The 14,980-nt window shown below is 40.2% G+C and overlaps 1 protein-coding gene across 2 annotated transcripts in view; it reads left to right on the top strand.

Annotated features, from left to right (window-relative positions):
- The first annotated feature begins 7,298 nt into the window (after nucleotides 1-7,298).
- The window catches only part of P4HA1 (prolyl 4-hydroxylase subunit alpha 1), an 89,232-nt gene continuing 81,550 nt past the window's right edge, over nucleotides 7,299-14,980 (top strand). For both annotated transcript variants that reach the window (XM_058696662.1, XM_058696663.1), the window contains exon 1: nucleotides 7,299-7,487. The gene's annotated coding sequence lies outside the window, so the exon portion shown is untranslated. The remainder of the gene's footprint in view (nucleotides 7,488-14,980) is intronic.

Genomic DNA, 14,980 nt, shown 5'->3' with positions numbered 1-14,980 from the left:
TGGGATTTTCCCCCCTAGAACCTTCCTTTGACTCTTGTAATTTTCATCTATCTTCTGAAATTCCCCATTTGTTCATGCATGTTGTCCACTTTTTTTCACTAGTTAGTTTGAAGTCTTTATCTGATAGTTCCAACCCCTGGTTCATCTCTGAGTCCCTTTCTGTTGACTACTTTATTTCTTGACAATGAGATTTTTGTTCGTGTCTCTCATGCTTTTCTAATGAATGCTGGACATTGTGTGTGGAACAGTATTATTTTCCAGTAGGTAGTGTCCACACCTGACAAAAAACACACTTCTTCTTCTGTCAGGTTGTTAATGGAGGGGGTTCCGTCAGTCTAGTTAGGAGTTGAGCTGGACTGGGGCTTCATACAGCACAGACTTCAAATTCATTTAACACAAAGGTGCTGTTTCCTTGGGCTTAGCATGGGGGCTGGTGTGCCAGAGAGTTTTTCTCAGCGTTTCTGCTTCTCCCTGGGCTTTCAGTTGACCCTGCATTCTTATGCCACAGAGGGGCTCTCTCTCTCCACACTCATCATTAGCCTGGGTTCGTGATGGAGATTTTCCTGTGTCCTAGTTTAGCCTCAGTTTTAGGGAAGTTCTGTGTGCTTGGGCCTCGTGGGGTGGGACTTCTTCAGTTTCCTCTCTGTGGCAGCCAACGCAGCCTTTTATCTATGGTTGGTCTTGGGCAAGAGTTTCCTGCTCCTTCCTTAGCAATAGTGGACCTCAGCTTGTTAACAGTGTAGGATCCAGGGTCTAAGAGAGTTTCCTACCACCACCACCCCCCCAAAGATAAAGGGCTTTCCTTCTATACTTCCCTTATCCACAAAGGATCTTTGTGCCCTGGGGGCCAAAGAGTTTGCTACCCCTTATCCAGGGGCTTATGGTTTTTGCTTCGTATTATAGAAGAGTCTGAGGAAAAAGGGTCTGAGAGGCTTTATGTCCAATTCCTAGCAGCTGCCGAATACCTCCTTTATGTCTGCAACATTTGGGGTTCTCTATGATCTCCTGTCCTGACCCTAATTGTTCATCTGAGCACCACTAAGCTTGTGGGAAAAACTTGCAAGTGCAATCTCCCTTTGTGTCTGAAGCTCCCAAGTTACATACTAGCCTACACATGACGTTTAACAATTTGTTAAAATTTTTGTTGAGTTATTTCTTACCCTGACAAAGGCCTAAACTGTGTGGACCATTTATCCCTGGAACTCAAGTTACTTGGTTGCCTTGCAACCTCAGCTGTTCGGCATGCCCAAGAAAATGTATGATTTTGCAGATTATCTGGCTTTTTTTTTTTTTTTTTTTGGTCATTGTAAAAGTGGGAGCAAAAGTCTTTGCACTTGTTTACATCCTAGGTAGAAGTCACACCTAAACTGAAATGCTGGGCAATTTGGAAAGTCTTAATAAGGTTGGCAAAGCAGGGGATGAATTCCAGGTAGGCAGCACACAGTATCCATTTCAGGTACAAATATAATCAATAAACATCATTCTGGTAATACGTTTTGTAAAGGAAAAGTTTGACTTTGTTTAGGCAGTAGATAGGTTAAGATAGACTGAGTAATGCTGAAGTTATAAATAACTAAGTTTTAGTGAGTTAACATAACAGAAGTTTGTTTTTCATTCAAGCTACATATCCAATGGAGATTGTCAAGTGGAGAGTTTGAGGCTTTGTTCATTGTAGGAACTCAGAGACCTGGGCAGATAAAGGCTTCTTCTTGATATGGGTTTCCATGGTAACTGCAATACTTCCATGGTAACATGTCACTTTCTTTGGCCAAAGCAAATTGGCCAATAACTTTAAAGAAGGTGAAGAAGGGCAGACCTTTCTGTCTGGTAAAAGTCCTAGAAATATTTGGTGAACAGTACTAATGAATACCATAGGAAGGTAGCCTTGCCTTGCCAACCAACAGTAGAAAGATATGTGCAGTTAATGTGCAGTTGACTCAAGTTTAGCAGAATTAAATCTGAAGAAATCACAGATTAATTTTAAATTAGAACTGCAAGAAGATAGAAGTTTAATTTTTATTTAAGTTTTTATTGTGACATGGAAGTCTGCTTAATATTGACAAAGTATTAATGGGCACAGTAAGTTTGAAACTTACTGTCATGGCCCCTGTCATTTCAAATCCAATCAAGATTCAAAATCAAACTCTTCAACTGCTCTGCAAATTCACGTCACTTTCCCAACTTCCTTATTTTGGTTGTTGATACCATTATTCTGCCAGCTTTCCAAAGTAGAGACCATGGCACATTTTCTGTGTAACTAATATCCCCTGCTGTGCCAGCTTGAGGGTACAATATGAAGTCATATGCCTTTTACCAGTATGATTGAAGGTCTTAATGCTTCTGTCTTGCTTACTGAGAGGACTTTTTCTCTCTAGCTTCCTCTTCCTCAGATAATTCCCATGATTTCAGGAATGCTTATCCTGTGTAAGGGGTCAGTCCTAATTTACTACATTCATTTCTAGGCCAGAACATTAGGAAATTTACTCAGACCCTTGAGAAATGTCATTGTCTTCAGCTATTGTTTCAGTCATAGTCATATAAGTGAATGTATTAGTTTCTTAATGCTCCTGTGATAAATTACCACCAACTTAACAGCTTAAATAATACAAATTTATTATCTTACAGTTCTGTAGGTCAGAAGTTTTCCATAGGTCTCACTGGGTTAAAATCAAAAGTATTGGCAGGGCTATGTTCCTTCTGGAGGCTATAGGGAAGAATCTGTTTTCTTGCCTTTGCTGGTTTCTAGAGGCTTCCCACAGTCCTTGATTCATAGCCCCCTCTCTCCATCTTCCAATCAGCAGTGTAACAAATATCTCACTTTGCTTCCATCCTCACAGCTCTTTCTCTGATCACAGCTGGGAAAGATTCTCGGCTTTAATGAATCATTTAATTGAATATGGCCCACATGGATAATACAGACTACTCTCACCACATAAAGGTTCTTAATTTAATTACATCTGCAAAGTCCTTTTGCCACGTAAAGTAACATAGTCACAGGTGTAAGGGAGTAGGATGTGGACATCTTTGAGGGGCCATTATTCTGCCTGCCACAGTGAGCATACCTATCGAGGCCACAGGATACAGTTGGTCTAGCTACCTGGTTGCAGCCACTTTCCTCAATGCCACACTGACAGGATGTTAGTGACTGGAATGGTTTCCAGTTTCAGCTGCATTCATCCCTTGACTTTCATGTTCCTACTCATGATTAAACAGAAAGTCCTTGTTGCTCCTTGTCCCAAGGCCCATCCCCATGTCCAGTGACATGGAAAACTCATATTCTTACATTGCATTTTTCCTTTGTGAAAGTAAATAACATAATATTACCACACTATTTAAAATACCTCAGGGACGTCTGGGTGGCTTAGTTGGCTAAGCATCTGACTCTGGATTTTGGCTCAGGTCATGATCTCATGGTTGTGAGATTGAGCCCCACATCATGGTAGCTGTTGAGTGTGAAGCCTGCTTGGGATTCTCTCTCTCCCTCTTTCTCTCTCTGCCCCTTCCCTGCTCATGCCCTCTCTCTCAAAATAAAAAAATAAATAAAATTTAAAAAATAAAATATTTCAGTGCCTTTCCATTGTACTTGTTTCAGTACTAAATAGGCCCTTCATAATCTAGCCTTTGCATACCAGTCACCCTCGTTTCTCCCTTGCTTATGGAACCACAAGCACACTGAATTTCTTTCAGCTTCTCAAATGCATCAAGTTTTTTCCTGTCACACGCTCCTCACACTTACTATTCTCTCTTTAGAATGCTCTTGTTCACACACTTCATCTGGCCAACTCAGGTCTCAGTTTATGTGTCACTTCTTCAGCGATACTTTCCCTGTGTTAGTTATCTAAATTATGTCCCTACTGTTATTCTTTTTCCATAGCACCTTAGTTTCTTTTATTATAATTAATATGTATCTATATATGTACTTATTTACTGTATTGTAAGTTTTCTTCAAAGGACTCCAAGTTATATGACAGCTGGAATCATATATCGCTCTGTCCAATAAATTTATAAACTCTTTAAGAAACTGTCTAATTAAAGTTTGATCTTCCACAGCTCAGTAGGCAATGTCTTAGAGACAGTTGGTAGGCGTTCCATAAATATTTATTCAATGAATCTTGGACGACTAATCTAGATTCCATGTTCTTTCTTTTCTAATTCACATAGCATAATATTCTAAAATATTGCTTCCATCATCTTAATCCCCTGCTGGAAAACCTATCCACACTTACCTATTTTATCAAATTCAACTTTATTATTTCTCCTCTCAAGTAAAGTATGTAGTATTTTATAATTCTCACAACTCAAAACTTATCCACTCTCTCAAATGATTTCTAATTGTTTCTTATATGTGAATGCAGTTTGATTAAAACTGCCTTTGACAAAGCACCTAGGTTCGTTGAGTGATTCTTGATTTTGGCTTGGGTTATGATCTCAGGGTCGTGGAATTGGCCCTGTGTCAGGCTCTCTTCCTCTCTCTCTGCCCCTCTCCCCTGCTCATATGCTCTTTCTCTCTAAAACAAAAACAAAAACAAAAACAAAAACAAAAACAAAAACAAAAACAAAAACAAGGGGCACCTGGGTGGCTCAGTCGGTTAAGCATCTGACTTCGGCTCAGGTCATGATCTCATGGTTTGTGTGTTTGAGCCCTGTGTTGGGCTCTGTGCTGACAGTTTAGAGCCTGCTCCAGATTCTGTGTCTCTGTCTCTCTCTGCCCCTCTCCCATTCATGCTGTTTCTCTCTGTCTCTCAAAAAATGAATAAAAATGTTAAAAAAGAAATATTTTACAAATCCAGGAGCACCCGGCTGGGTTAGTTGGTAGAGCATGTGACTCTTGATCTTGGGGTTGTGACTTGGAGCCCCACATTGGGGGTAGAGGCTACTTTTAAAACATTTTTATGGACCCAAGTAATTAGAAGAATCTCCCGCAGATTATCTTCAGGCTCCCTAAGTTTCAGCTTTGTTTCTGCTCCACTATACGTATTTTTTGATGGTAAAACATAGGATACATTCAAATAGCTATAAAATGTCTGGCCCTGCACCTTTGTTTTACAATGATGGGTGGGTTGGCACAATGGGTGGTAGTATTCTTGGATGCCATTCCTACACTGGGACAGCTGGCAATATTTTAACTATGCATAGAAGTAACTGTGAGTTACAAAAATATATCCCGCTAAACTCAAACCAAATGTATTCTAACTCAACTTCCTGGAGCTAAATTTAAAAAATGCCTGCTAGCCACTCCTACACCACTGGACAAGGGGAAGTGTGACAGAGGAGAAATCAGTGAAGAAAGAGTTTGCAGTCTAAAGATTGCAGTTAAAATTTTTGTGAACTGTGTGCATATACTGCTAGGGCCCCTTCCAGAGCCTTGTAAAAGGTGAATGCCAATGAAGTTCCTGCCCCCCCCCCACCCCCCAAGTTAAAGTTTTCTTAGCTTCACAGTAAATCTGCCTCAGGGTCTGGGGCCATTTTATTTATAGGGTGGATTGTCAATTTTCAGTCAGCTCAGACAGGGTCAGTGGATATGTTGATTACACCTCCATTTGAGGTAAGACTTGCCTCTTGTGTCAAAGGGCTCTGTTTTTTGTTTAGACTAGAAGTTTTCAAACTCTTTGATCTCATGACCATCTCACTCCTAAAAAGTACTGAGGACTCCAAAAAGCTTTTTGAGGGTATCTATCAACATTAATGGTATTAGGAGTTAAAATAAACATATAAAATCTTTATTGATTCATTTAAAAATAAAAAACAATAAAGCTGTTACATGTTAGCATAAATAACAAATTTTAATGAAATATAACTATTCTTTCAAAACAAAAAGCATTTAGTGAGAAGAGTCGCATTATTTTACATTTCTGCAAATCTCCATATCTAGCTTAATAGAATTCTCATATCTGCTTCTGCATTGAATCTGTTGCAATATCACCTAACATGTAGACTCTGGAAAAGCCCAGTCTTAGTATGAAATAATTTTGAAATAATGTGGACCCCCAACTACACTTTGAGAACCTCTGAGTTAGACATCATCATATGTACTTTCTGGATGCCTAGAGCTTCCAAAGTACCCGCTCTCTGTATCTATTTAATCAACTCTGCCTCCTAGATAAGAGTCAAATGTTAATTTTTGCTATGCTTTTTGGCATACATGGAAAACTTTAGAAACAATTTTTAATGAATCACAAATCTTAGAGAAGTCATTCTTCTCTTTTACTGACAAGGGTCAAAGTATCTCCTTCATTATCTGCTCCCTGATAGCAAGGCTTTCTTCTTTTAGGAATATAATGGCCAAGGCAAATGTTAGAATAAGACCAGACACAAGATTGGATGCCTTATAGGGTATAACGACACCATCTAGTATTTACTCAGTCCTTTCTGCGTGCTAGGAATGCACGAAGAGCTTTGCATACATTATCTCATTTAATTCTCACAGCAATCCTATGGGATACCTACCATCTTTCCCGTTTTACAGACCAGGAAACTGAGATAAAGACAGGTTCATGCCCAGCTCAGCTGGGAACTGAACCCCAACAATCTGTCTCCAGAGCCCACAGTCCATTATCTACTGATAAAGTATAAAGGTGGCAGATAGAGTGAGATTCGTATAAAATGACATAAGAGGTGAAAAAGGGGATAAAGCAAAAAGCCTCAGGGCCAAGATAGCAGACAAACTAACAGGGAATGCATTGTATTATTTTCCACCCGAGGCTTCTTTTTAGCTTCATTTTCTACGCTCCCATGTTCCTCTTCTCATATTTAAGTTATCTCATTGCTGGTGGTTTCGACGCCCAGGCCTAGGCTGATCTTGAAATTAAGGCGTTAGGGGCGCCTGGGTGGCGCAGTCGGTTAAGCGTCCGACTTCAGCCAGGTCACGATCTCGCGGTCCGTGAGTTCGAGCCCCGCGTCAGGCTCTGGGCTGATGGCTCGGAGCCTGGAGCCTGTTTCCGATTCTGTGTCTCCCTCTCTCTCTGCCCCTCCCCCGTTCATGCTCTGTCTCTCTCTGTCCCAAAAATAAATAAAAAAACGTTGAAAAAGAAAAAAAAAAAAAAAAAAAAAAAAAAGAAATTAAGGCGTTAAACAACCTGATGAACAGCAGCGAAGCAAATCCGAGGTAACGTAGGTGACGGTGGCGTGGCGAGAAGCCTGCGCAGGCGCATCACAACCCCAGGCCCGCCCGCTGTCCCCCTCCTGCCTAGGACTCTGGGGCTGGTGGGAGTACGGGTGTGGGCCGCGGGCGCGGACCGGAGGGAGGTGCGGTCTGGGCGCCTGCGCAGTCTCCGGGGCGCTGGTGTGATCGAGCTCACGTAGCGAGGGCTGCAGTCGCCTCCTCCCTAGCGCTGCCGTCGCAGCCTAGAGGTTATAAAAGGGCTAACTGGCTCCCTCTGCTGCCCAGTCGCGCCGCCAGCGGGCTGAGGGGAAGGAGCAGGTATCGGGCCCAAGAGCAGGCTACAGGGGACTGAAGAACGCGCCGCCCCTCCCGCCCCACTTCCCAGGTGAGACGCTTCCCCGACCCTGGGGACTGTAGCTTCGGCCCTAGGACCGCTGTGGCCCTTCTCGGACGGCTGTGGCGGTCCGGTCCCTCCCTTCTCTGGTGGGATGGCTTGGGAGCGGAGGGTTCTCCAGTTTACCACAGTGGCCTTAATACCTTCATTTCTGGAGACTCGGCCTCGCGCCCCGCGCCCCTTGGCTGCCCCAGAGGCCCTACTGCCCTTCTCCGTGCTCCCCTTCCCGTCTCCTGCCTGGTCGGCGCCCCCGACCGTTGGGGCTGCGGCAGTCTCTGTCTCCGCCCTGGGGACCAGGACTTTCTTGAATATTCCTTCCTTCCCGGGGAGGGCTCACCCTGTTGATTTTTCCGAGCTCTCCTCATACCTGGTCCTCCCTCCAAAAGCTGGGGGGAACGCGAGGGCGGGGCGTGGGTTTCTGGCCTCCACCGCCGCAGATGGTTAGCATGTGGCCGGGTAAAGAGCGGGTTTTAAAGCTTAGAGCAGGAGCTGAAGCACTCGAGGCGTTTCTACCCTGTCGAAAAGTCGTCGGGTCTGGGAAGCGGACCCAGCTGGAGAAGTTCAGGCTCGACTCATCTGTTGCGCGCAGCGGTGCTGATGGAGCAGTTAGATGCAGCCCGGGGCGCCGAGTTTCGGGCTGCTCGGTTGAGGAAGGCGGCTGTCAGATCACCCCGTCGTCGGGAAAGCTGCTCTTCCTTCCCTCTTCCTCCACGATTTTTTTTTAAAGGCACAAGAGCTACGCACCCCCCCCCCCCCACTTTCTTTCTCTCAGCAGAGAGTTTGCTGCTTCTAAAAGTCCACATCATTAAAACGAGTTCCATGGTTGTGTGAGAATTTTGAGTTGGATTGCACGAATGGCCCTCCAGATGCATGTTTTAAAGGGGGAGGATGAATGGTACCATCTCGCCTATTTCTAGGGGACTATTTCTCCTAAATAATCGAATGTATTAAATACAGTTCAGTTTTTAGACACAAACATGCGTTCCGGGGAGTGAAGACTCTTGGAATTTTGCGCTGTTTGCTTTAAGAAAGGGATGATGAAGAAGCTAGCTCTCCTTTTAGGAATTGATCTGAAAGGCCACAGAGGCTTGCCAATTTCAATTTAACTGTTTCTGGTTTCTCCGAGAGCTGTGGCTCCCGGACTTTCCCTTGGAATGCACTCCAAAGGGATGAAACAGCCACTACGTGAGGGGGGGAGGGGAAAAGACGTGGCAGCAGTGTTCTTTCATAGTTTTTGCTCATTAAAAAAAAGTTTCTGGGAAGAAACGTGTTTCCACTTTTAGGTTTAGATGTGTGAATAGCCTTATGAATGAGGCTAGTCTTCTGAAATAATCAGATGAAATAGCAGGAACATTGGAATTTAATTTATAAAACCTTCTGAAAGGATTTTCTGGTCGAGTTTCTATGGAGCAAATGGATACATACCTTAAGGATACATACCTTAAGAAAATATTCAATAAGCTGAAAGTGAACAACCGTTAACATGTTTTGCCTCCATTTGAAGTTTAAATAGACATTATGTGTTTTTTTTTCTTTAACTCTGGCTTTTTGGCCTGTGAGTATAATTTCAGAATTTTAAGAACCTTGAATTTTACCTTTTCCTTTTTGTGGGAAGTGTAGGTTTTATCACTTACCTTTAAAAGCCATGTCAGTTTTGGTTTTGAAACATTATGCCTTAAGTCCTGCCAGTATTTTAGATAGCTGATGGCAAGTGCTTTTTATAGATTTAACATAGACTAACTAGGAAGAGGACTACTTTGTTTCCTTTTAGATGGATTATGCTGTTTCCTTTGAGATCGTAAAATGAGTTTTATTTTGAAGTACTAAAAGCCAGGACTTTGGTAAGCAGATAATTACATTTGACATTTTGTGTCTTGGTAACTAAGGTAGTAAAACAGATAAAATAAATATATATAACTTTTAATTACCATAGAACAATTTAGACAGTGCAAAAGACTATTGAAAAAAGAAAGCTTTTCTGTCACCTAGGTGGTCCAGGTTGTTGCAGGTGAATCTTGGCTTTTTGATAAAGAGATGTTAGTTAACCTTTTCTAATACTGCAGAGCGGGTTGTATACTGACAAGCAGTGTCTTTCATAAGGTGATTAAGTTCAAACTCCTGCTTTTATTCCAGGGATGCAGCAAGAGTTATTCTGGGGACCCAGTGGTAAAGCTGCAAGCCTTCTTTTCTGTGGAAGGAATGCCTTAATTTATTTAGCAATTAATTATCAACTGGGATATAATTACTGCTCTTAGGTTTGAAAAGTGTGCCCTGTGAGATACATAGTAACAGTTCTCAACTTATTTTAAGGTCATGAAATGCATTGAGAATCTGACAGAGGTATGGATCCTGGGTCAGAAAATGCAAGTGCAGGGGCGCCTGCGTGGCGCAGTCGGTTAAGCGTCCGACTTCAGCCAGGTCACGATCTCGCGGTCCGTGAGTTCGAGCCCCGCGCCGGGCTCTGGGCTGATGGCTCGGAGCCTGGAGCCTGTTTCTGATTCTGTGTCTCCCTCTCTCTCTGCCCCTCCCCCGTTCATGCTCTGTCTCTCTCTGTCCCAAAAATAAATAAAAAACGTTGAAAAAAAAATTAAAAAAAAAAAAAAGAAAATGCAAGTGCAAACATCTGCATGGAATATTATATACCGTTTATAGATACTCCCCTCCCCCAACCCCACACATCTGTAAATTATAAGGATAAAAAAAGTTAATCTTTAAGTACATCTAGGTATCTTGATGCAGTATTTCTTGAATATTTATGAAAATGGAACTGAGCTTCTAAGTCTGATTGGACTTGAGTATATAGATGACAACAATAAACTTTTGCTGAAAGAGTTTTAACAGAAGTTAAAGAATTATTAAGTTGCTAAATTGCCTAGGCAATCGTATATTACATTGCTCCCCCTTCTGGCTGCCCCTTCTGTCTGTTGTAATATCTCTGTTGTAATATCTCTGGTTCTATTCTGAAAGTGGGAAATGCTTGAATGTAAACAAAAATAAATTGCATAGGCCTTTGGCATTAAACCAGTCCTCTTCTTACAGTGAGAACTTAAATCTTATAATTAAATCATAATGGTGTGTGTACAATATATGAATATGTAAGAGACAAGCCAAATAAAGTGTGCATGTGTATTTGTGAAACTAGTTAAAACTTCATTCATGTTTCTACTCAATGAAATTTATTTGTATAAATTGAAGCTATCTTCTCATTAGTTTTTTTCTGGCCAAATATTGTGCCTTAATAAAAACTAGAAATTCAAAAGTCTTCATTAAAATTACTCTAGCAATGGGGTGCCCCGGTGGCTGAGTTGGTTAACAGTCAGGCCCTTGATTTCAGCTCAGGTCATGATCTCACGGTTCATAAGTTCGAGCCCTGCATTTGGCTCTGTGCTGACAGTGTGGAGCCTGCTTGGGATTCTCTCTCTCTCTTTCTTTCTCTCTCTCCCTCTCTGTCCCTTCCCAACTCATGCTATCTCTCTCTCAAAATATATAAATAAACTTAAAAAAAAAAAGATTACTCCAGTAATTTTTGAACTTGGTATAATGAAAAACATTCCTTTTCCTGATGTTGATTTGGATGGTAAGTTTGACTATTAGTATATTTGGTTGGACATTGGCAAAAATACAGTACAGGATTCATGCTTCTTACATAGTGTCATCTGTGAATGCATACTATCTTAGACTTCTTCCTCTTCTTGCTTAGTGTTTCATATAAATATGTCCATGTTTTGGTGGTTTACCTATTTTTCATTTAAATAGTAATGTTATAATATGTTAAATTAATGTACTCATCCTTTCTTTCTTGTTGGGCATTTGAACTGTTTCTCCATTATAAGTAGTGCAAAGAGAAGGCTATAAATTAGTGGTTTATTTTATACACCTGTATAGCTACAATAAACTTTAACCAGTTTTCTATCTGCATTTTTTTTTTTCCTTAGGAAAAGAAACACTTGACAAGAAACCTTGTATCAGTAATTTTTCTTACCCCTGAAAGAATTTTCTAGGGGCATTGGACTAGGCTCTAAAAAGAGATTTTTTAAATCTACTTGATAATAATGAAAGTACTTTATATTTTTTAAAGTGTTGTTTCATATATAATTTGATCCTTAAAATAATTCTGTGAGGTAGTTTTATATCACCCCCATTTTGCAGATGAGGAAACTGAGAGTTAGAGAAGTCAAGTAATTTGCCCAAGAATACAGTAACTGTCAGCACTAGAACTTGGACCCAGGTTGTCTGTTTTCTGATTCACATTATTTCATTCCCGATAATTGATCAGATTGAGTTTGAGGAAATAGAATGGGTAAAAAATCAATTTACTGTATTACCAATGTATTATAAATGTTGAAATAAGGTAGGGTTCCTGGTTAGTAGTAACTAACTTAATCATTCCTCTTAATTGAATTTAATTTAACTTGTTTAATTTATTTAGTTTTTTAACCATGGGAGCATTTAAAAAAATTTTTTTTAATTTGTTTTTATGTTTATTTATTTTTGAGAGAGAGAGAGAGACAGCATGAGCAGGGGAGGGGCAGAGAGAGAGGGAGACAGGGAATCTGAAGCAGGCTCCAGGCTCTGAGCTGTCAGCACAGAGCCCCACTCAGGGCTTGAACTCACGGACCACAAGATCAGGACCTGAGCTGAAGTCAGAAGCTTAACCAACTGAGCCACTCAGGTGCCCCCACTCAACTTAATTTTAAAAGCATTTATAATGTGCCTGGTAGCCTAGGGAAAATCCAAAGAGTGATGAGAAATGTTTTGTAGGAGAAATAAGACAGGAAAGTTACATGCTTATACAAGCACAGTACCAACATTTTAGTTGATATTAAATCTGAGTATGTGTTGAATGGAAACTCGTATCTAGATTCACATTTCTGCAATCATGAATTTATCTCTCCCTATTCCAGTGTATGTGATTTTATTCCATATATATTTTTCTGAACTTGACAGCTTTGGATCTGGCATTAGAAAAAAAGGAGGGAATTGAAGGCTAGAATGAGTAGAGGGAAAGAAAAATGGAATTTGTCCTAAAATGTATATAAATTCCTGGGCAGGGAGCTACCCATTGTCCATTAGGAAATACGAGGTGCTCAAACAAAAAATTTTTTTTGCATATGAATATCTAACTACTACTCTAGACTATTTTTGCTTTATTGAGTTGCCTTTATACCTTTGTCAAACAGATTCATTTTCTTTTTAAAAAAAAATTTTTTTTAACGTTTATGTATTTTTGAGACAGAGACAGAGCATGAATGGGGGAGGATCAGAGAGAGGGAGACACAGAATCTGAAATAGGCTCCAGGCTCTGAGCTGTTAGCACAGAGCCTGACGCGGGGCTCGAACCCACGGACCGCGAAATCATGACCTGAGCCGAAGTTGGCTGCTTAACCGACTGAGCCACCCAGGCGCCCCAAACAGATCCATTTTCTGTATCTGGATTCTCTATTTTGTTCTACTGATCTACATATTTCATTGAAAATTCTGCTTTTGGAATATTTTGTCATCACCTCATGTTCCTTATTTAAGCTTAAAAATTCTAAAATGTAAATATCTAAATTTTACTTTTTCACTTATATCCTTAGAGCGGTGAAGACACTAACATTGTCTTGTCAGGACTTCCTAGGTAAATAAAAAATAAATGAAATTTGTTTTGGAGCAAAAGGGATTGATAGTGGTATTGTGTCAACTAGTAGAGCTGGGGAGTTGAATATTTGGATTTTGCTAACTCTGTCCATGATTTGAATTTGTGCTACTTTGACTTTGTTTTTTAGCTCACTTATTTACTTACAGAAATAGAAATGTTCTATTAAATGTTTATTAAAATGCAGAGGTTGAGTGAAGATAATTGTGATTCCACTTCTCAGGTAACATTTTTGTAGTTAATTACTGTGTGAAGTTTTTGGTTTTTTTTTTTTTTTTAATGTTTATTTTTGAGAAAGATAGCATGAGTGGGAGAAGGCAGAGAGAGAGAGAGAGAGAGAGAGAGAGAGAGAGAGAGAGAGAGAGAGAGGCAGACCCAGAATTGGAAGTAGGCTCCAGGCTCTGAGCTGTCAGCATGGAGCCTGACGCGGGGCTCGAACCCACAAGCCGTGAGATCATGACCTGAGCCTCAGTCGGAGGCTCAACTGACTGAGCCACCCAGGCGCCCCATTACTGTGTGAAGTTTTAATTGTGTGTGTGTGTGTGTGTGTGTGTGTGTGTGTGTATACAAAATCTTTAAACTTAGAGATTAGACTTTAAAACTTCCCCACATATATATTTCCCCAATCTTCAAAGTAGAAAACAAACCTAGTTTTAAGAGTTTGAATCGCTAAAGGATTGCTGCTTTTTATATTACTGCTGGTTTTTTAATTTAATCAATATTTATTGACATTTATGTTATTAAATACTCAGTTTCATTAATATAAACCAGTTAATATAGCCAAGAGAAGATGCTGCAAGGTCTTTCTTAAAGTTAGAATATATAGACTATGTTAATATTTGGAAATACCAGCATTTATAAGCCACAAATAAAACATGCATAATTTAATGGTTGCTTCTTTTCCTTTTTCCCTTCCACTGCCTCTGTTCACTTTTCCTACTCAAATTCTTAAATTATGAAAGTCTGCATCTGTCTGCTAGTAGACTAGGCTACTTGTTCCTTCTCACTGTCTTAGCCCAGGATTGAGGTTTCCTGGGCTTCCCACCATTCACCAAGTCTTTTCTTTTTCTACATCCCTTGAGACATCTTTGGCAACAAGTCCATCTATTCTTAAATTCTTGCCTCACATCCAAAAGTATCATTTCTTAAGTGTCTTCTATGTGTCAAGTATCCTCTTAGACCCTTCCATCTAAATTACTTGTGTTTTTTTAAATTACTGGCTGATGGTCAAATTTGACCTCATATTTTGATACCTTTTCTCCTTATTTGGCTTCCTGTTAAGGGGACCACCAAATAAAGGTGGACATTATTGATGAATCTTACTAATTCGGGGGCTTTTAATATCACATATGGTAAATTTTTTATATTCTGTATTCTGGACACAAGAATCCTGACCTTTTTTCCTACATTGGGAAATTTATGCATTTTTAACTGAAGTGTTTGAAATAGTTGGGTATATTATACAGTTTAAAAGTCATTGAAGAATAGCACCATTTTAATAATAAATAATAAGATTGATTTCTTTCTCAAACTTTCTCCATCGGCCTATATTTATTTGTAAAATGTTTCTGGTTTAGGAGAACTTGACTTTTGTTGTTGCAACAGAAACTTTAAACATTGAGTTTAAGTTCAGTTTTTTTAAACTGATAATATATTTTATTCACTTTTATTTTAAATTTATTTATTTAAATTTAGGTTAGTTAACATACAGTGTAGTATTGGTTTTAGGAGTAGAACCCAGTGATTCAACACTTACATATAATACCCAGTGCTCATCCAACAAGTGTCCTCCTTAATGCCCATCCCTCCCATTTAGCCCATCCTCCCACCCACCTCCCCTCCAGCA

Source organism: Neofelis nebulosa, chromosome 13 (assembly GCF_028018385.1).
Source record: "Neofelis nebulosa isolate mNeoNeb1 chromosome 13, mNeoNeb1.pri, whole genome shotgun sequence".
Taxonomy (NCBI): Eukaryota; Metazoa; Chordata; class Mammalia; order Carnivora; family Felidae; genus Neofelis; species Neofelis nebulosa.
The sequence above is the reverse complement of the archived record's forward strand: the minus strand, read 5'-3'. Positions and strand labels throughout refer to the sequence as shown.